Source organism: Bos mutus, chromosome 1, assembly GCF_027580195.1.
Source record: "Bos mutus isolate GX-2022 chromosome 1, NWIPB_WYAK_1.1, whole genome shotgun sequence".
Taxonomy (NCBI): Eukaryota; Metazoa; Chordata; class Mammalia; order Artiodactyla; family Bovidae; genus Bos; species Bos mutus.
Window position 1 is genome coordinate 103,186,321 of NC_091617.1, and position 22,093 is coordinate 103,208,413.

Sequence of the window (22,093 nt, forward strand, 5' to 3'; positions counted from 1 at the left end):
GCTATCTCAGGTTCCTTTTTACCCATACTCTCTTAAGTCCATTCTTCTCTGGCTTTCACTCCCAGTACTCCAGCCAAATTGCTTTTTACAAGAGCCAATGTTCTCCATACTGTTAAGTCCAATGGTCAGTTTCCAAACCTCATTTTCTTTGAGCTACCAGCAACATTTGGTGTATGTGATCATCCCCTACACTGTAATTCATTTCTTTGCTTGGTTTCCAAGATACCTTACTTGCCACTCTTTCTTATACCCTTTTACTGGGTATAATTACTTGCTCATAATCATAATAACCTCTTTCCTAAACTAGTACTATGGGTCCCTTATTGCAACATCTGCATCTATTATTGCCTCTCACACTCCTCATCTCCATTCTTTTTTAAAAATATTTTATGTATGTATTTATTTATGTATTTTTCACTGTGCTGGATCTTCATTCCTGCATGTAGGCCTTCTTTAGTTGTGGCAACTGGGAGCCACTCTCTAGTTGAGGTACTTATAGTTCTGTCTCTTGTTGCAGAGCTCAGGCTCTAGAGTGAAAGCTCAGTAGCTATGGCACCCAGGCTCAGTTGCTCAGAGACATGCGGGATCTCAGTTCCCTGATCAGTGGTCAAACCTGTGCACTCTCCATTGTAAGGTGATTTCTTAACCACTGGACCACCAGGGAAATCCCTATTTCCATTCATTTGTCAACACAGCTGCCAGGATGATTCTTTAAAAATCTTAATCAGATCAGTAAATTGCTAGTGAAAACCCTGCAATGGCATCATACATTTAAGAGTTAAAATCTTAAGTTCTGTAAGATGGCCTAGTAGGCCCTATTTGATCCAGCCTTCCATTATTTTCTTTCTATTCCTCTTTTCCATAAGCGCTTTGCTGAACTGACCTTCTTGACATTCCTTGAACACAAGATTCTCTCCTGCCTTAGGGTCTTCACACTGCCATAAATGCCAGAAAATTTGGACAGATAATTCTGTGGACAACTCTATGATCTTCTTCATGATTTGCTCTACTGCTTTTTTTTTTAAATGTTTCCTTTTTTAAAATTTTTTAATTTAAATTTATTTATTTTAATTGGAGGTTCAACCTCATCTCAACTCTCATCTCAAATCTTGCATACCCAGTTTCCCTTACCATTATTGACATTTCTCCCATCCATTTGAAAATTACCTTGTGACATACTATGGGCTTCCCCTTGTGGCTCAGCTGGTAAAGAATCCGCCTGCAATGTGGGAAACCTGGGTTTGATCCCTGGGTTGGGATGATCCCCTGGAGAAGGGAAAGGCTACCCACTCCAGTATTCTGGCCTGGAAAATTCGATGGACTGTATAGTCCATGGGGTCACAAAGAGTTGGACACAACTGAGCAACTTTCACTTTCACTTTTGTGACATACTATATACCTATACGAATTGTCCCTTATTAAACTACTAAATTTTAAGTCTGGATTCCTGGTGACTCAGATGGTAAAGAGTCTGCCTACAATGTGGGAGACTTGGGTTTGATCCCTGGGTCAGGAAGCTACTCCTGGAGAAGGAAATGGCAACCCATTCTAGTATGCTTGCCTGGAAAACCCCATGGATGGAGGAACCTGGCAGGCTACAGTCCATACGGTCGCAAAGAGTTGGACATGACTAAACAACTTCACTTTCACATTCTTTTTCAAGTGCAGGGCTTTTAACTTTATTTTTTAGTTGCTTGGGGTATAGTGGTTGCTCCAAAAATTATGAATAAATGGACAAAAAAAACCCCAAAAAACTCACCGAAAAACATCATGCATGTTACATTCCTATGAATCTAATTGCATCGTTTATCACTTCTTGAATTGTTGTGTATGTATGTATTTATAATCTGCCTCGTGATTATTATTAGTGTACTTTATGATGATGTTTTTCCTATACTGTGTGAAACCATGCTCAACAGGAAAACCCAGAGATGACTGTTTTCACCAGATAGCTGCATTAAACAAACACATACTATGATGTATTTGTGGTTCATCTTTTAGGGCTATTGATGTTGTTTCTCATGGATTTGGGATACACATACACAAACAAACACACACACACACACACATATATGTGCATGCATGCTATGTCATTTCAGTTGTTTCTGACTCTTCGCAACTCTATGGACTATAGCATGCCAGACTCTTCTGTCCATGGGATGCTCCAGGCAAGAATACTGGAGTGGGTTGCCATGCCCTCCTCCAAGGGATCTTTATATATATATATATGCTTCCCAGGTGGTGGTAGTGATAAACAACTCGCCTGCCAATGCAGGAGATGTAAGAGATGTGGGTCGGAAACATCCCCTGGAAGAGGACATGGCAACCCACTCCCATATTCTTGCCTGGAGCATCCCATGGACAGAGGAGTCTGGTGGGCCAAAGTCCATGGGGTCACAAAGATTCAAACATGACTGAAGCAGCTTAGCAGGTATGCATATATATATGGTCTGTGTGTATTTTGACTCATGCCTTTTTAATTTGAGAGGCTTTTTGTTCTTTGTCCTATTCTGTATTCAAATTTTCTACAGATTTTTCGTGTCTTTCTTTGGTCATACAATGTAGTGGTCAAGTGTACATTCTGGAATTAGGGTACTAGCTGAAATCTCAGCTCTTTCCTTTATTGTGTACTCTTGGAAGCTGTTCAGTATCTCTGCACCTAGTTTTTATATCTGATAATTAAAGATGATAACTGCACATCTCATTGGATTTTTGTGAAGATTAAGTAAGAACTCTTCTAGTGGGGTCTGGCACAAAATAAATGCTAACATTTTGTGTCTTTCGTATTTCTGCCAGTGTTATCAACTTCTTGCTTCTTTCTAACTTCTTATTATAGAACTTATTTTTTTCTCCTCTAAAAACACTTGCACAAAGAAATTTTGTAAAAACTTTAGTCTTCAGATTTTAAATGGTAGAACTGAATTTCTGCTTGATCATTTAAAGAAATGTCACTTATGCTTTTGTCATGTTATGAGTCACTGACTATATCTCTCACTCTCACTCTCATTCTCACTCTGTCTCAAACCTAGTCACTCTGTGTTCATCAGGGGTGTTTTTTTTTCTTTTTTGCCCATATATTATTTTATCAAAGTAATTATTTTTTTCAGGAACTGTGGCCACAGGCCAGAAATTTTACTTTTAGGTGGAGCCCTCCCCATTTTAAGTTTTACAACAGACACGAGTCTTTCAATGCTAAACATGGGCACCTTGACCACTCCCATGGAATATCCCTCTGTGCCCTAGGAAGTTGTGGCTAAAGGCATTATTGTTTAATTAAATCACACCCAGTATCATAAGATTACATTTGTTAGTATAAAGACACATCTCTGCACTGGTTTTGGGATTTCTTTAATCCTCTTTTAAGATTAAGATGATATCAACTCCCATAGTTCTATGAACTTCCACATCCAAAGCACAATATTATCAACATGTGCAAAGTTGACAAGCCTTCATCGCCTTACTAATGAACTAAATATGTTCTCTATAATGAACCAAAATGTTGGAGAATCTTCCTACATTTAGAACAAATATTTAGTACTATTTTTATGCTTAATTCTGTGAGTATGATAAGAATAGCTTTGCAGTTTAAGATAATGCTATGCTGGAGCCAGTTCATGTGCTTTCAAATTTCTTATCTAGATTCTGATATACAAAGTCTAACTATAAAGCAAATACAGCTCATAAAGCAAATATCTTTTCCACTTTATTGCATATGTTATCCATCACAGTTCTTGATTGCAAATGACACTGGTTCAAGCAGATTTAAGTGCAAAAGCAGTTTTAGTACAGAATCACTCAGAGTAATGCAGAAAAAAGTGGAGAATCTGTCTTGGAAAATAGAAAGGAACAAAGAAGGCTTTAAGTCACAGCTAAAGTAAAAAAAAAAAAAAAAAAAACTTCAGAACCCTTTGGGTAAGGACATCATTTCCACTGTTTCCAAACACTTTATTTCTGACTTCACTGTAGACAGGGCCAGCACTGGACAATGGGAGCCCCACAGATTCTATAGCAATTACTACTTCTGGAAATTAGACATCACCTTTGTTGCTGATTCAGAGTTAATTATCCACACTCCATTCTGTTTTTCATCAAAATAGTTCAAAGACTAGGAGTTTGGATTTAATTTGCTAAACAAGAGAGATTGAGGAAATAAGTATCTGCTCTTTCCCTGTTCTATAGTTGAAGGTGAACTCTACATAGAACCAGATTTCATGAGTGGTTAATTTCCCAATTATATGAAGGAGTTCAGAGCAGGTTACCAAAAATAATGAAGTTTGATTAAATTTCCACTAGATAGTTTGCCAATAAAATTTATGTTTAAAAACTTGGAGCAAGAGATTATATGTATCCTCACATTCACCGCAGTTTTTCACAGCACCAAGGTATGGAAACAACCTGTCCATTAATTGATAAATATATGAGGAAAATATGACACAGCTGCTGCTGCTAAGTCGCTTCAGTCGTGTCTGACTCTGTGCGACCCCATGGACGGCAGCCCATCAGGCTCCCTCGTCCCTGGGATTCTCCAGGCAAGAGCACTGGAGCGGGTTGCCATTTCCTTCTCCAATGCATGAAAGTGAAAAGTGAAAGTGAAGTCGCTCAGTTGTGCCCAACTCTTAGCGACTCCATGGACTGCAGCCTACCAGGCTGCTCCATCCATGGGATTTTCCAGGCAAGAGTACTGGAGTGGGGTTCCATTGCCTTCTCCAAATATGACACTATATACAATGAAATATTATTCAGCCATAAAAAGAAAAAAAAGCCATTTTTGACAACATGAATGAGCTTTGAGTACATCATACTAAGTGAAATAAGTTGGATAGAGAACACAAATATTGTGTGATCTCACATACAGAATACAAATGTCAGTGTCATCAAAACAAAGAGTCAACTGGTAATTACCAGGGTCTGGGTGTTTGGAGGAAATGGGCAGATGATGGTCAAAGGTTACTAACTTCCATTTGTAAGATGAGTTCTAAGGATTTAATATACAGCATGGTGACTATAATTAACAAAATTATATTGTATTTTTGAAATTTGAAAGAGTGGACCTTAAATGTTCTCACCGCACATATACACACAAAAGGTAATTATGTGAGATAATAGATGTATTAACTTATCAATACTGTTACCAGATGTAAACTTGTGTGCCTGACACATAGGGAGGCCAAACAAACTGAAATGCTGGAGTCTGGAGCAGAGAAAGGTTTATTGAAGTATCATGCAAGGATGTAGGTGGCTTGTGCCCCCCAAAACCTGAACTTTCTGAAGGGTTTCAGTCAGGTACTTTTAAAGGGAAGGTGAGGGAGGGGCATGGTTAGTTGTTACAAACTTCTTGGTATCAGAATCCTTTGTTCTTGCAGTTATCAGGTAGATCAAGTAAGGATGTTCCTGTAAACTTCCAATAAGACAAATATTGTTCCTTGTATTTGATCAGTGATCAAGATTAGAGCCTTGAGAATAGGCTATCATGTATCTCTCAGGCTGTAAGCAACATTCTTTTATGAAAGATGCAGATCTAGCATGACTATGCACAGGCAACAGAGCACAAAGGCTAAAGTAAAAGGAACAGAACTGATACGGGGTCAGACTTGTTCTTCCCTATTACAATAATATTTTATTATAATTACCATAATAATCTTATTATGATAATTTCACAATGTATTCATATATCAAATCATCATGCTGTATAATTTAAAATTACACAGTATATGTCAATTATATTTCAATAAAGCTGAGGGAAAAACCCTTAGAGCAGTATTTTTTAATCTAGCTATAAAATAGTACATTTCCACTATTAAATATTCAAGTACCTGCACTTAGAGAAAACTACTGCTAACATTTTGATAAACATGGTTTGAATATTTCTCTATGTGTTCATGCAATATGTAATCTTTATTACTAACCTGGCATCAGTTTCTCATAACACAGAGTCATTTTTGAGGTATGAAATTACCCCTTCCCCATGCAGTTATGTGCCATAAGAAAGAATGACACAACACTCAACTTTATTTTGGGGTTTGAATGATATAAAGTGTCCCAATATACATTTCCAGGGAGTAGTCCAGGAAGGACATATACCATATTTTTTAGAGTCTGCTTAAGATTCTAAGAAAATTTCTCTTTGATTTTAAGAGTGTGAGCTATTGTAAAACATTATAGATAGACACAGGAAAGATGAATGTAGCACTGATTGCAGTTGGCAGCTATTCTACAATCAAAACAGAAAAGTTCTAAAATGAAGTTGACAAAGAAGGGAAAATAAAATCACTGAAAAAAATCTGAGCCCATGAAAATATTTTAAACTGCTGGATCTAATGAGAGTTGAAACTTTGTTACTCCATTGTATGTCATCAAATATATTACCTGTGGTATAATTTAATTTTAGTTAGATTTTCTACTGTTTGTGGCTCAAAGAGCTTTAAATAGAGCCAAACAAAATAAACAAAAAGTTATACAATACAAATGTTCATAACATTTAAACCTTTTAAGCTACTCTCCCCCATCTCAAAATAGATTTATTAACTAATAGATTGATTTAAAAACTCATAGTTCCAACTTTTATGAATTTTAGTAATGCATAGTATAGATGTATGTTATTTTATTTCAGCATGTCCTTATTAATGAATGTCTAAAATGCTTTGCTTTATTTTGTTTTATTACTATAATTAATGCTGTAGTGGCAAAATCTTGGCATGCCTCTTTGTGCATAATCATTATTATTACATTAACTGAAAGTGCATGTTTGCTCACTTCAGTCGTGTCTGACTCTTGGTGACCCAGTGTAGCCCACCAGGCTCCTCTATCCATGGGATTCTTCAGACAAGAATACTGGAGTGGGTTGCCATACCCTCCTCCAGAAGATCTTCCCAATCCAGAAATAGAACCCGTTCTCTTATGTCCTCTGCATTGGCAGGTGGGTTCTTTACCACTAACACCACCTGGAAAGTCTATTAAGTGTAGAGTGATTGCTAAAAGTATTACATGTACATCAACCATAATGCATATTTTCAATGCTAAAATTGATAGCAATATTGTGCTCCAGAAGTTTACAATGACTCATATTCATGTATTTGTAAAAATATTTATTTATCTATATGCTTATCAGATTTGGGACTGAAAAGTTTGTTAAGCATTCCAATCTAAGTAGATAAAAATATTATATTATTATTTCAGTTTTTAATTATTTCCTTACTTGTACAAGCCTATGTGATTTTTTACATTTGGTTATCATCATTGCTTCTTTTATAAAATGCTTGTATATGCCTTTACCCATATACTCTTTGGGGTGTTCATCTTGTTTCTTGTTGCTCTGTAGGTGATAAATGTATATTTGCTATTTTAATATTTTTTTCAGGACTTGAAAACATTTTCTTTTGTATATAAATGTGTTTGTTGCAACTTTACATATACTCATTTTGATATAGCCCAATCTATTTATCTTTCTTTTATGGTCTTTAGTTACTCTCTTGCTTAATTTATTAAATTTTCTTCCTCTAAACTGTGATTCTCAACTGTTTTCAGTCTCAGAGGGATTGAAAATGTTCTATCATCTCAATGCAAATCTAAAGAACACTAAAAAAGTAAATGTTAATTGCCAAAGTTAAACCGGATATATTGTTAATTGTGTTTTATGCAGTTTTAAGTGAACTGTCAATGGAATGATGGCTCATGTTTATAAAATCATGATTAATTCATGTCATAATTAAGAAAACAGTACTCATCTTGGCTTTTGATTTGTAATTCTTTAGTACATAGTGTTAATTCATTTTAAAGTATATAAAGTTTATTATAGGAAAATATGGAGCAAATTTATAATTGTGGAAAATTAAGAGTATTCATATATACTGAACATAAAATATGTTCAAAGTAAATAATTATCAATTGCAAATTAGAGTAACATAGTATCATCTTCACTTTTGTTTGAAGGTCTTAGATGCATATTCTATTATATTTCTTTATGGCCTTAACATAATTCTTACTATTACATATATTTCTGTCTCTTAAAGAAATATTTGCCACAAGTTTATATAATTAATATCACAATCTTGACAGTAATAAAGGTGTATTAATAAAAAAGACTTGTGAGCTCTCAATTATCACTTGTAGTTACATGATATTTTCTTGCAGTAAAAGAATACATAAAGAATACATTATTCAAGGTTATTTAAATTTATTTTAATAATCATTTGATCTCATCTCAAATACATGCTTATCTCCAGTGTATGTTTAATAATTATCTGTTAAATAAGTGAAAGTGAGTCATCTAGGTAGCATATTAAATGAAAATAAGACATTAATCTAATAAATTTACTCTAAGCAATGAGAGCTATTTTAAACACTAATTATATGGAATCACTAGGACAATAACCTCAATGTGAATGAGATAGCTCTAAAATACTCTAGTTATTGTCCTAATTTCAAGATCTCCTCTATCATAGGTTCTCCAAAGCTTTATTATATATGCATACACACACTACAATATTATACACAGTTTTTTTGGTCTTTTTTGCCTTTGGTTCGCTTTTTTTTAGAAGACACAGTACTGATACCTCTTCTATTCTATTCTCTACTTATCCTATTATTATTGTCCTACTGATGACATCACTTCCAATTTCATTTTCTACTAATTCCAACTTCTCCTTACACAAGGGCAACTGTCTATGTATTCCACATTCTTACTATCTTTTATGTGCTGAATATTGTTTTATTTTCATGAGGTCAAAGCATAAAAATGGAACTTGAGTTTCAGCTATGACATGTAAACAGCTTAGAAGTCCTGAGGGCTCAAGGTAAATGCTAAATTGAAAAATCAATGTTTTTCTTAGATTTATCAGAAAATTGAGATTGTAAGCCATATCACTACCTTAAAATCTGGAGAGACAGGCTATATAGAGAAACACAGCTAACCAGAAAGAGAAGCTGCCAGAGCCATAAACTGGTAGAACACTTAAATGATAATTTTGATAAATTACTGGAGGCCAAGTTTGGACACCTGAGAGTGAAAAACCCCTAAAATGATTCAGTCTTGGAGGGGGATCTCACATTTTGGGAGGATTTTGCTCCAGGAACCCAGAAAGAAGTTCCTCACATTGAACAGTTAAGAAAACTTCCCTCCTGATTGGCAAGGGGTAAAGTAACCATTGTGAAATATGCCAAATGTATACTCTGTATAAGTCCTTCTCTCCAGTGAAAATACTTGACCAGAGAACCTTGTTCTATATAGGCAGGGGTGTGATTACCTAACACAAACATTGACTAACCTTTCAAACTCACATAAGTGGGAGAGAAAAAAAAAGATAAACACTTGTGAAGGTCACAGTCAAGTTACACAGGCCTACTAAAGGATTGATATTTAATCAACAGATGATAGAAAAATTACCTTCTCAATTCCTTACCACTGCTTGAGCAAGGCTTCAAAGTAATAACAGGGGATTATCTCCGGAAATGATGCAAAGCATATGCAATCTTTAGGAAAATGTTTTCAGGGAAACACAAAGTCAACAAGTTTAATTAACAAGAGATATTTAACCCTTGTTCATGTACTCCAATTAGCCTAGGAAATGGGATTTTTTTAGGTGTATAAAAATGCATTTATATTCTTGAAGACATTATCTGAAGCCTTGAAGTCAAAATTAGGAGATTCTTCCATCATAGAAACACAATGGTACTCATGTCTGTGATTTTAGCCACTTAAGAACTTGCAGCTTTTTTGATGAAGTATACACTCTCTTACAGTTACAAAAGTACTATATATATATATATATATATATATATATATATATATATATATAAAGTGTATGTCTGTGTATAAAATAGAACAAGGAACAATGATAAAATTAGGTTTTTAGGGTTTATGGAATACTAATTAGGGGAAAAAAAGACAAAGCTTTCAGACTATAAACTAAAATTTATTTATTTTTAAAAATTTTTAAATTTTATTTTATTTTTAACTTTGTATAAACTAAAATTTAAAACTGCTCTTCTAATTAATGAGGTATGAAAATCAAGAATACATGTATTAACAGAATACATGCTTTAAGATTTATGCAGATCTTATACTGTGCATAAAATTATATAAAGTAGTTTTATTATTTTTAACAATAAAAATATTACTTTTTTGCTTTGAATTATATATGCTACCCTTTTGCCTTCTGAATATACCCCATTTTGAACTGATATATAGTTGTAAATAATAAATTTCATGGTAGAAAATTCCTAGGCATTTCAGAAGATGTTGCTACTGCTAAGTCACTTCAGTCGTGTCCAACTCTGTGTGACCCCATAGACGGCAGCCCACCAGGCTCCACCGCCCCTGGGATTCTCCAGGCCAGAACACTGGAGTGTGTTGCCATTTCCTTCTCCAATGCAGGAAAGTGAAAAGTGAAAGTGACGTCACTCAGTTGTGTCTGACTCTTGGCAACCCCATGGACTGCAGCCTACCAGGCTCCTCTGTCCATGGGATTTTCCAGGCAAGAGTACTGGAGTGGGGTGCCATTGCCTTCTCTGTTCAGAAGATGATACAACCCCAAATATTTAATCAGTTAATTCATCCCTCAATTTACTCCTTTACTAGAATGTTATTACTTTTTTAACAAAAATGTATATTTGAGGCATGATCATGTAAATGGGCACTACACACAAACTGAATGAACTATCCCTGTGCTTGTACTTAGAGACTCAGAAGAATTTTTGTGTAACTCAAGTTTATTATTTATAGAAATCAACTCTAGTTACCCTAGTAGCAATGAATTTAAAACATAGCTCAAATATTTTTACAGCTCAAATAATGGTTGAGATATGAGCAGGAATCCAATATGGCCAGATAGGCTGATCCACACCAAATCATACTAAAATAAGTGTCAGGTTGGAATGCCATCATCACTGCAGCTGATGTCCAAGGCCCACTGTTGACATTACTTCCACTGAACCTGTATGCTATCATCACTATTTCTGGTCCTATTGGCACAGCTGCTACTGGGCATTGGGAGCTCCTGATGATTAAATGAGCATTAAGTCCCAAATTCTTTGCATCAGTCTTTACAAACTGAATTCGGAAAGATAGGATTATGTATGACTCAACACTGTGCCTCCATCTCTCACTCCACATCTAGTCTTCTGGAAAATCTGTTGTCTTTTAAGATAAATGCATCATATGGCCACATTTCACTATGTCCACTATATCCCAATCCAACTATGCAGTGATCTTTTCGTCTGCATGTGTGAGTGTGAAGTCCCTTCAGTTGTGTCCGACTCTTTGAGACTCTATGGACAGTAGCTGGCCAGGCTCCTCTGTCCATGTTATTCTCTAGGTAAAAATACTGTAATGGGTTGCCATACCCTCCTCCAGGGGATTTTCCATGGAACCAGCGATCCAGCCTACAGCTATTATGTCTCCTGCATTGGCAGAAGAATGACATGATTTGATTTATGATTTGAAAAGATCACATTGGATACACCCTTCCTAAGTGGCAGCAACCCTTCCCTAGTGGCTTCCCAGGAAGCCAGATTACAGTATATTTCTTAAATGCCTGTTTTCACACTATTCTGTCCTCAAGGGTGTATCCAGTGTGATCTTTTTAAATCATAAATCAAACCATGTCATTCTTCTGCTCAGAATTCTCCAGTGTCTTGCCATTTCACTCAGAAGAAACTCCAAATAAGCAAAATTCATTGAATGGCTAGATGCAAACACTTGAGTAATTGGACTTCCTGTTAATTCCTCACCTTGATTCAGTCCTCCTGGCCCTCACTGATCCTGCATAAAGACAGATGTGCTCCATCTTAGAGCCACTCACCTGCTAGTTCATCTGCAGAAAGGCTGTTCTTCAGATACCCACATAACTAACTCCCTCTTCTTTCTCAAGTCACTACTGACTTCCCATTTCCAAACGCAGTCTGCCCTTTCTCCCTGGCATTCCCAATCCACTCAACCCAACTCTATTTTATCCCAAGGAAAACTTCATTATCAATTTACTCTTTTATATGTATTTTTCTATTTGTCCCCTCTCATTCTTTTCATTTTCACTTAATATATATATATTTCTTTAAATATATATATATATTTTTATCATAAATTTATTTATTTAATTGAGAGATAATTGCTTTACAATATTATGTTAGTTTCTGCCATACATCAATATGAATTAGCCAAGGGTATATACATATATTTATTCCACACCCTCTTGAACCTCCCTCCCACCCCTCTAGGTTGTCACAGAGCACCAGGGGTTTGTTTTCTGTGTCATAAGGCAAATTCCCATTGGATATAGAAAATAACCTATGTTAAGGTAGGTGTTGGGTAAGAGGGAGGGATGAATAAGCAAATCATAGATAATTTTTAGGTCAGTGAAACTCTTCTGTATAATATAATGGTGAATCCATGTCATTAGGTGTTTGTCAAAACCAGTGGAAAATGCAGCTCTAAAAATAAACCCTAATGTAAAGTATGGAGTTTAGGTGACACTGATGTGTCAATATAGGTCCATCAAGTGTAATGAATGTGCCACCCTGATATGGGATTGCTAGTGGCAGAAACTGGGTGTGGGGGCAGTGGGTATATGGTAGCTCTCTGTATCTTAATTTTCCTGTGAACTTGAAGCTATGCTAAAAATAGTCTATGAGAAAAACCCCTTAAATTATAAAAAATAATTATAACTGAAAATAGATTAGTATCCAGAATGCATCAAGTCTCTAAATGTAAATTAAAAAATAGGACAAGATATAAAAAATTTCCAAGTAAGAAAATATTAATGGATATAAAAATATGCTATATTGAAAGAGGAAAATGTGAATCAAAATCATGTCCTCTAAAATGAATTTTTGTGTAAATCACATACATTAAAAATAACATTTTTGATAATTATAGTCATTAACTGAAAATATATGGAACATTGAGACCTAGTTTATAATTCTTGTGATGTTTAAAATGACACATCTGTTTGATATAACAGTGTGATAATGTCTGAAGTGTTACTTTACAGCCTGTCTTTAACTCCTTGAAGTAATGTTTCCTAAATATTTAACACCAAGAAATCTATTTCAAATAAACTGGTACTAATTGACATAGAAGACAATCTTCAGATGGAAGATTTATAGTATCAAATGTTGACACCAGTTAAATGAAACTGCACTTTCCCAAGAGGACAGCTGGCATCTTCCTGCCATGGGCATCAGAAGGACCACTGATTGTTTACAGTTTCTGTGGTCCATTTAAGTGTTCAGTTCAGTACAGTTCAGTCGCTCAGTCATGTCCGACTCCTTGCAACCCCATGAATCGCAGCATGCCAGGCCTCCCTGTCCATCACAAACTCCTGGAGTTCACTCAGACTCACGTCCATCAAGTCAGTGATGCCATCCAGCCATCTCATCCTCTGTCGTCCCCTTCTCTTCCTGCCCCCAATCCCTCCCTGCATCAGAGTCTTTTCCAATGAGTCAACTCTTCGCATGATGTGGCCAAAGTACTGGAGTTTCAGCTTTAGCATCATTCCTTCCAAAGAAATCCCAGGGTTGATCTCCTTCAGAATGGACTGGTTGGATCTCCTTGCAAAACTCTCAAGAGTTTTCTCCACTCTCTTTTCCGGTTATTGCGGCATAGAGAACTATGAGCAGCAAAGTCTCCCACGACACCCTCTACGAGGCAGTGAGGGAAGTCCTGCACGGGAACCAGCGCAAGCACAGAAAGTTTTTGGAGACGGTGGAGCTTCAGATCAGCCTGAAGAACTATGACCCTCAGAAGGACAAACGCTTCTCGGGCACCGTCAGGCTTAAGTCCACTCCCCGCCCCAAGTTCTCCGTGTGTGTCTTGGGGGACCAGCAGCATTGTGATGAGGCCAAGGCTGTGGATATCCCCCACACGGACATCGAGGCGCTGAAAAAACTCAACAAGAATAAGAAACTGGTCAAGAAGCTGGCCAAGAAATATGATGCCTTTTTGGCTTCAGAGTCTCTGATCAAGCAGATACCCGAATCCTGGGCCCAGGCCTGAACAAGGCTGGCAAGTTCCCTTCCTTGCTGACCCACAATGAGAACATGGTGGCCAAAGTTGATGAAGTGAAGTCCACGATCAAGTTCCAGATGAAGAAGGTGCTGTGTCTGGCAGTGGCTGTTGGCCACGTGAAGATGACAGATGATGAGCTTGTGTACAACATCCACTTAGCTGTCAACTTCCTGGTGTCATCGCTCAAGAAAAATTGGCAGAACGTCAGGGCCTTGTACATTAAAAGCACTATGGGCAAGCCCCAGCATCTGTACTAAGGCACAGCTTAATAAACCATACTAAACCAAAAAAAAAAGAGTTTTCTCCAACACCACAGTTCAAAAGCATCAGTTCTTTGGCGCTCAGCCTTCTTCACAGTCCAACTCTTACATCCATACATGACCACAGGAAAAACCATAGCCTTGACTAGACGGACCTTTGTTGGCAAAGTAATGCCTGTGCTTTTGAATATGCTATCTAGGTTGGTCATAACTTTCCTTCCAAGGAGTAAGCGTCTTTTAATTTCATGGCTGCAGTCACCATCTGCAGTGATTTTGGAGCCCCCAAAAATAAAGTCTGACACTGTTTCCACTGTTTCTCCATCTCTTTCGCATGAAGTGATGGGACCGGATGCGTAAGATAGTGAAATGGCCCCAGAGTTGAGGATTTGCTACCTGGGCCCTGTGGAAGTTGGAGAAGGCAATGACAACCCACTCCGGTACTCTTGCCTGGAAAATTCCATGGACAGAGGAGCCTGGTAGGCTGCAGTCCATAGGGTCGGGAAGAGTTGGACACAACTGAGAGAATTCACTTTCACTTTTCACTTTCATGCATTGGGGAAGGAAAAGGCAACCCACTCCAGTGTTCTTGCCTGGAGAATCCCAGGGATGGGGTAGCCTGATGGCCTGCCATCTATGGGGTCACACAGAGTCGGACCTGACTGAAGCTACTTAGCAGCAGCAGCAGAAACCTATGGAAGTATTAAGTAGAAGTAAGGATCTGTAGTAAGAATCACTTTAGTAATAGTCTTCTGGTCTTTAGACTTTCACATTCTGTAATGCTTACCTGTAACAATGAATATGGAATTGCCAATCCAGCCTGATGTCATTGTTGCCCTGAATTTCCTGCATGTATGGTTTCACCTTGGGTTGCACTGGCAACTGGCACGTGCTGAGCCAGAACACTGGACTTTCAAGACAATTCTGACTTCTATGGTTTCCACACACATGCATTTAAATGCACTTGTAACTGGTTAATTACCATAAAGCATAACTTCTACTTAATAAGTTTATCTGCTTCTAAAAAACAAAATTCCTTGAAGTATCTTTGCTTTTTTCTCTCCCTAGGCCTAGTTATCTTGAAGAATGTTTCCTGGCATCACTGAAAAAGGCTAAGAGGAGAAACCAAAGTTCATATTTCAGAGATTACTATAGGAGTGTCTCACGGGTATATCTAATCTTTTCATTCAGTGAGTTCTGAATTAATATATTTCTCGGAAATGTGTTTGGCACTGTGACACAAAATCTGTTTACAGGATCTTGTTTTACATATATAAACACATCATTATATATATATATATTTGCACACATACACACACATATATATATATATATGCACACACATATGTATATATACACAACTATACACACACATGGGCTTTCCTGGTGGCTCAGATAGTAAAGAATCTGCCTGCAATGTGGGAGACCCGGGTTCAGTCCCTGGCTTGGGAAGATCACCTGGAGAAGGGAATGGCAACCCACTCCAATATTCTTGTCTGGAGAATTCCATGGACAGAGGATTCTGTCAGGAGACAGTCCATGGGTTGCAAAGAGTCGGAAAAAATTGAGCAATTAACACACACATACATATATATATGTAAAATATACATACAAATATATTTTTCAATTATACAATCAAAAATAATGTGTAGTTAAAATAAAGATGACTTTTGGGAGGCTGCCCTGTATTTCAGTACTCAGGTCATGAATAATAATAATGAACCTACAAGATTCTTAAAGGCAGACCATTTTGATGACTATACTAACTCTGAAATCTATTTTGACAGCGATACCCATTTTGATCTTTACCTCCTTGGGGTCATTTCACTCTCTTAGTTGTAGTTGAATTCAATCCATTTCAACCACAGAAAATTCTACTAGCATCTACATATGTGGGGGGGGGGGCAGGATGTGTGTGTGTGCACGTGTTAGTCGTTCAGCCATGTCTGACTCTTTGTGACCTCATGGACTATAGTTCACCAGGCTCCTCTGTCCATGGAATTTTCTGGGCAAGAATACTGGAATGGGTAGCCATTCCCTTCTCCAGGGGATCTTCCTGACCCAGGGATCAAACCCAGGTCTCCCGCACTGCAGGAGGGTTCTTTACCATCTGAGCCACCAGGAAAGTCCCACTGACATCTATAATCTATACAAAATTGCCACAAAATTGCTTGTCAAAGATGATGACACCCCTCCCCAAAGTATATCCTTTGTCCTTGGTGGAAAGAACGTCTTCTGGGTCCTTTCAGGGAATCTTTAGGACGTGGATGGTTCATGCGAAATTCACTGCAGCAATTTTGTTTGTCAAAATTTTTTTAAGTTATTCCTCAACATAGTACTTGGATTTGCTGCCATTTTCATTAATCATCAGCTATCAGTGTCACCTGATCAATTATGTGGCCCACTTACAGTTGCAATGCTACCAGAGTGAATCTAGAAACTCTAGCATATAGATTGATATTAATTCAGTCAATCTGAATAAATTATGCACTCAGAATACCTATTTACAGTCCCCAGTACTTCTGTAATATAAATACTAATCTAAATTGTGAAAATGAAACACTGAAAATCTTTTGGTATAATGCCTTTTTTCAAGGTTGTCTTTAACTGAAAATCCCCAGAGGATTTTAAACTGTTACCTAATTCAACGTTTCTCAATATTGGCTAAATTTCAAAATCAGCTGGGGAGACTGAAGATTCTTAATATACAAGTCATTCCCAAACCAATGCATTAGTATTCCTGGAGAGGAATTCTGGCATCAGGACTTTTGAAAGCTCCCTGGACAATTTCACTGCATAGACAAGGTTGAGAAATACTGCTTTTGTCACTGAACAAAAGTTGGGTCCCCGTGCCCACACACAGTAAAACAAATCTAATGACTCTGGATTGAGGTGAAGTAAAGTGCAGCGTTTACTACATGGTGCCAAGCAAGAAGTCTGAGTAGCTAGTGCTTAAATGTCTGAACTCCCTGAAGGCTTTCAGGGAAAGAGTCTTAAAGATAGGATAAGGGAGGTGGGTTTGTATGGTGCATGATCAGTTCAGGGACGCTCTTCTGATTGATTGGTGGTGAGGTAATTGGGAGTCAGTATCATTAGCCTTCTAGATCTAACTGGTCAGGAGTCTACATGCTTCTGCCAGCATACAGTTAACTTCTTCCACCTGGTGGGAGTTCTGGTATTTGCAAAACTGCTCAAAGGTTGTGGCTCAGAATATTGTCTATAGCCTTTGAGGAGATCCATGATTCTATTTAATGGCTAAACCATTATTATTTTGTCTTGTTTGATTGTTTGTATTGCCTTTGACTGCTTGACTTGACTTTCTGTATTTTCTCATTGTCTTCTTAAATTTACACTTTGGAACTCAGGGAAAGCCTAGGAGGCTAAAGTTTTTCTACAGATAGGAGGCAAGCACAGGACATGAGGGAGAGAGGTTTGTTCTGGGAAGACCCCATAGGGCCCTGCTTGGTTACACTTACAGAAGACAGTGATAAATGTCTGATACAGAGGCTGAATGTTGGCCATCCAAAAGATATGTCCAGGTTCTGATCTCCAGAACCTATGTCTACTAATTACCTTATATGATGAAGAGACTGAATATTGTCTTATATGGCAAAAGAAGTGATTAACAATCTTAACAGGCTTTTCCTAAATTATCTGGGTGGGTCCCAAAAGGAATCACCTGTATCTGTGTAAAAGCAAGGAGGAGGGAGTTTAGGGACAGACACACAGAGAAGAGGATATTTACAAAGGAGAAGATGCAGTGAGGTTGGAGGCAGAGATTAGGGTGATGCAGCTATAAGCCTAGAATGGCTGGCTACCACTAAAAGTTAAGTAGAAGCATCCAGTGGATTGTTCCTCACAACCCTTGAAGGGAGTGTGGCTTCACCAACGGATTTCAGACTTCTGGCTTCCAGAATTATAAGAGAAGAAATTTGTTATTTTTTTAAGCTGCCAAATTTGCGGCTATTTGGTAACTGTCCATATGAAAACTGATACAAGGAGGAATAAAAAGCAAATTTATTTTTCCAGGAAATGTCCACATGTTTAAGGCAGGGTGGATATAGTCTTAGATAATGGCTAACAGGAAACACACATAGCACATACCTGGTACCTGGAACTGTCCTGTGCATTTGCTGTGAAGAGGAATAAAGGCAGTAGAACATAGTACACACTCTGATCCTTGAACAACTTAGAGGTTAGGGGTGCCACTACTCTTTGCAGTCAAAAATCTGTTTAACTTTCCAGGTGACCATCTATATTTGAGGTTCTGCATCTGGGGATCTAACCAGCTGTGAATCATATAGTACTGAGTATGTATTTATTGGAAAAAAATCTAAATATAAGTGGACCCACACAGTTCAAACCTGTGTTGTCCAAGGGTCAACTGTATGTATAAGTGTAGAGACAGAGCTAGCAGAATGAGCATCTCCCCATCCTTTCAGCATTGAGATATATTTTGACGTGTGAACAGCTGAACCACAGGGGGTCCTCCAGAAGACAAACTCTAAGCATGGCAAAGGAACTAAGAACATACAGCCCACCATGTAACAATGCATATTTCCTGATTCAGGAAATAATCTTTTGTAGCTTGAGGAACTCAAGTAGAGAGTTTGCAAATCAAATGTTGATGCTATCAGTCAGAGGCCCTGTTGAACTAGCTTTTTGCTAAATGATCAAAAGAAGGGAAAGAATAAGCCTCCTCAGGCCATCAGAGTTTCTCTAGCACTTTGCATATTTGAGATTTATTTAATTCTTTCAACAACTGTATTTTATAGGCACTATCTTTATTTGCACATTAGGAAATTAGTCTCAGAGTACTTGCTCAATTAAAATGCCAATGGAAAAGTGGAGATTTGAGCACAGTAGGCTGGCTCTTCTACCTGTGCTTCTGCCCACATAGCTACATCTTAGTGAGTGGGAATCTGAGGTTTCAATGTGTCACACTTAGTAAGTCAGGGTCACCTTCCTGGACAGGTGACCCATTCAGTTACACAGGACTCTGAACTTAAAATAGTCCTGTGATTAGCTTAATTCATCTTGAAATCTTAATTTTAAACAAATACAGCCCTTAAACAATGAGCTATACATTTTTTCAATTGGTTCTCCAAATTACATAGCCAGGCTTGCTCTAAGTTTTGGAATTTTCCTGAATAGTTTAATTCTATTCTTGGGTTTCCATTCCTTACTTTACAGAGTGCTTATGTGCACATGACATTAAAAACTACATTTCAGAGTTTCTAAATGCATACTTTAACATCATTTTTGAATATTGCTGATTTTTGGATGTGCCTTTCAAAAAATGGCATCATATATTCCTTGTTGTTCTGGTGGCAGTTCTGAGTAGCTGTGACCTACACTTGTGCAAAGATAATCATTGCTATCCACATTACCATTAAATCAACTTAGCTACATTAACAACACATATTGTGTTTAATTATCACTCAACATGTCTTCAAAAAGATTGTCACACTTTTTACAAAACTCTGTGAATCATCACTAGACACTCTGTTAAAGAGCAATTTTTAGTTTATTTGACCTCATTGCAATAAGAGAAAACACCCCCTTGATAGTCTTAGAATTAACTTAGTAGAATGAAATCAGAAGTGGGATCTTTATAATGATTTGGAGAACTCTGAGCTCAAGTGGTCTAAGGTGGCTCTTTTAAGGTGGAGAACCAAAAGGCCTAAGCCGAAATATGTTAGCCTTTGTCCCATTCCTTTACTGTTTGGGAATTTCCTGAAGCAACATGCACAAGGTATGTATGGGTTGACAAATTTATCTTTCCTGAAACAAGCTAATATCATGGGCTACAGGTTTTGTTTTTAAAACTAAAGTTTACTGTGTTCACAGGAAATGTACAGTTTATACTAATGGGAGTCATACTGCAATTCTGCATTTTGTTACAAAGCAAAAGGCACCACAGAAAGGAAACAGCCGACAAGCACAAAAAGCTATGCGAAATTTTGGCACCAAGTTGGGAAGAGCATAGCCTATCAAACTAGATACAATGTAATTGGAGTCAGAAGAAATTGCCAATTTCTTTAGAAGAGGAATTTTTTTAAAAAACAAGTTAGTAAGAAGGTTTTCTGTTTCAGGCCAATCCATTGTTCAACTTTAGACAGCTTGCCAGGAAATTTGCATTTTGCAGAGAGCTGTTTAATTTCCATGTGCTTCAACTCAGTGAATGAAGAAGAGTTTATTTTATTTAGAATGGACCAGCAGAAAAATTTGGCAGGTGTCAGAAACTTGGAAGAATACCCCAGAAGCTATAACAAAACTTTTGTAAAAAAGAAATGCTGTACCATCAACAGTATTGGGGACACAATGATACAGTTGCATGGGAAAACCAATATATAAATGACTCCAAATTGAAAAGAGATTTAAAAATTCAGACATTGAATTTAAAACCACTTGGGTTATACCATATAACCCAATAATTAAAAGAGTTTCCTTTATGGACTATGTCCATAATTACTCAGTCCTATAGGACGCTACAACCCTATGGACTGTAGCCCACCAGGCTCCTCTGTCTGTGGAATTCTCCAGGCAAGAATAATGGAGTAAGATGCCATTTCCTTCTCCAGAGGATCTTCCATACCCAGGGATTCAACTCGGTCTCCTGCATGGCAGGCAGATTCTTTACCATCTGAGTCACCAGGGAAGCCCATTTTAAATGCTCAAAATTCTCCAAGCCAGGCTTCAGCAGTATGTGAACCATGAACTTCCTGAGGTTCAAGCTGGTTTTAGAAAAGGCAGAGGAACTAGAGATCAAATTGACAACATCTGCTGGATCATGGAAAAAGCAAGAGTTCCAGAAAAACATCTATTTCTGCTTTATTGACTATGCCAAAGCCTTTAACTGTGTGGATCACAATAAACTGTGGAAAATTCTGAAAGAGATGGGAATACCAGACCACCTGATCTGCCTCTTGAGAATTTTGTATGCAGGTCAGGAAGCAACAGTTAGAACTGGACATGGACCAACAGACTGGTTCCAAATAGGAAAAGGAGTATGTCAAGGCTGTATATTGTCACCCTGCTTATTTAACTTCTATGCAGAGTACATCATGAGAAACGCTGGACTGGAAGAAACACAAGCTGGAATCAAGACTGCTGGGAGAAATATGAATAACCTCAGATATGCAGATGACACCACCCTTATGGCAGAAAGTGAAGAGGAACTCAAAAGCCTCTTGATGAAAGTGAAAGTGGAGAGTGAAAAAGTTGGCTTAAAGTTCAACATTCAGAAAACGAAGATCATGGCATCCGGGCCCATCACTTCATGGGAAATAGATGGGGAAACAGTGAAAACAGTGTCAGACTTTATTTTGGGGGGCTCCAAAATCACTACAGATGGTGACAGCAGCCATGAAATTAAAAGATGCTTAATCCTTGGAAGGAAAGTTATGACCAAACTAGATAGCATACTCTAAAACAGAGACATTACTTTGCCAACAAAGGTCCCTCTAGTCAAGGCTATGGTTTTTCCTGTGGTCATGTATGGATGTAAGAGTTGGACTGTGAAGAAGGCTGAGCACTGAAGAATTGATGCTTTTGAACTGTGGTGTTGAAGAAGACTCTTGAGAGTCCCTTGGAGTGCAAGGAGATCCAACCAGTCCATTCTGAAGGAGATCAGCCCTGGGATTTCTTTGGAAGGAATGATGCTAAAGCTGAAACTCCAGTACTTTGGCCACCTCATGCGAAGAGTTGACTCATTGGAAAAGACTCTGATGCTGGGAGGGGTTGGGGGCAGGAGGAGAAGGGGATGACAGAGGATGAGATGGCTGGATGGCATCACTGACTTGATGGACGTGAGTCTGGGTGAACTCCGGGAGTT

General features: G+C 37.7%; 1 pseudogene; it reads left to right on the plus strand.

The window, feature by feature from the left end:
• Window positions 1–13,594: 13,594 nt before the first annotated feature.
• Window positions 13,595–14,294, plus strand: LOC102271316 (large ribosomal subunit protein uL1 pseudogene; annotated as a pseudogene).
• The last annotated feature ends 7,799 nt before the right edge of the window (window positions 14,295–22,093 follow it).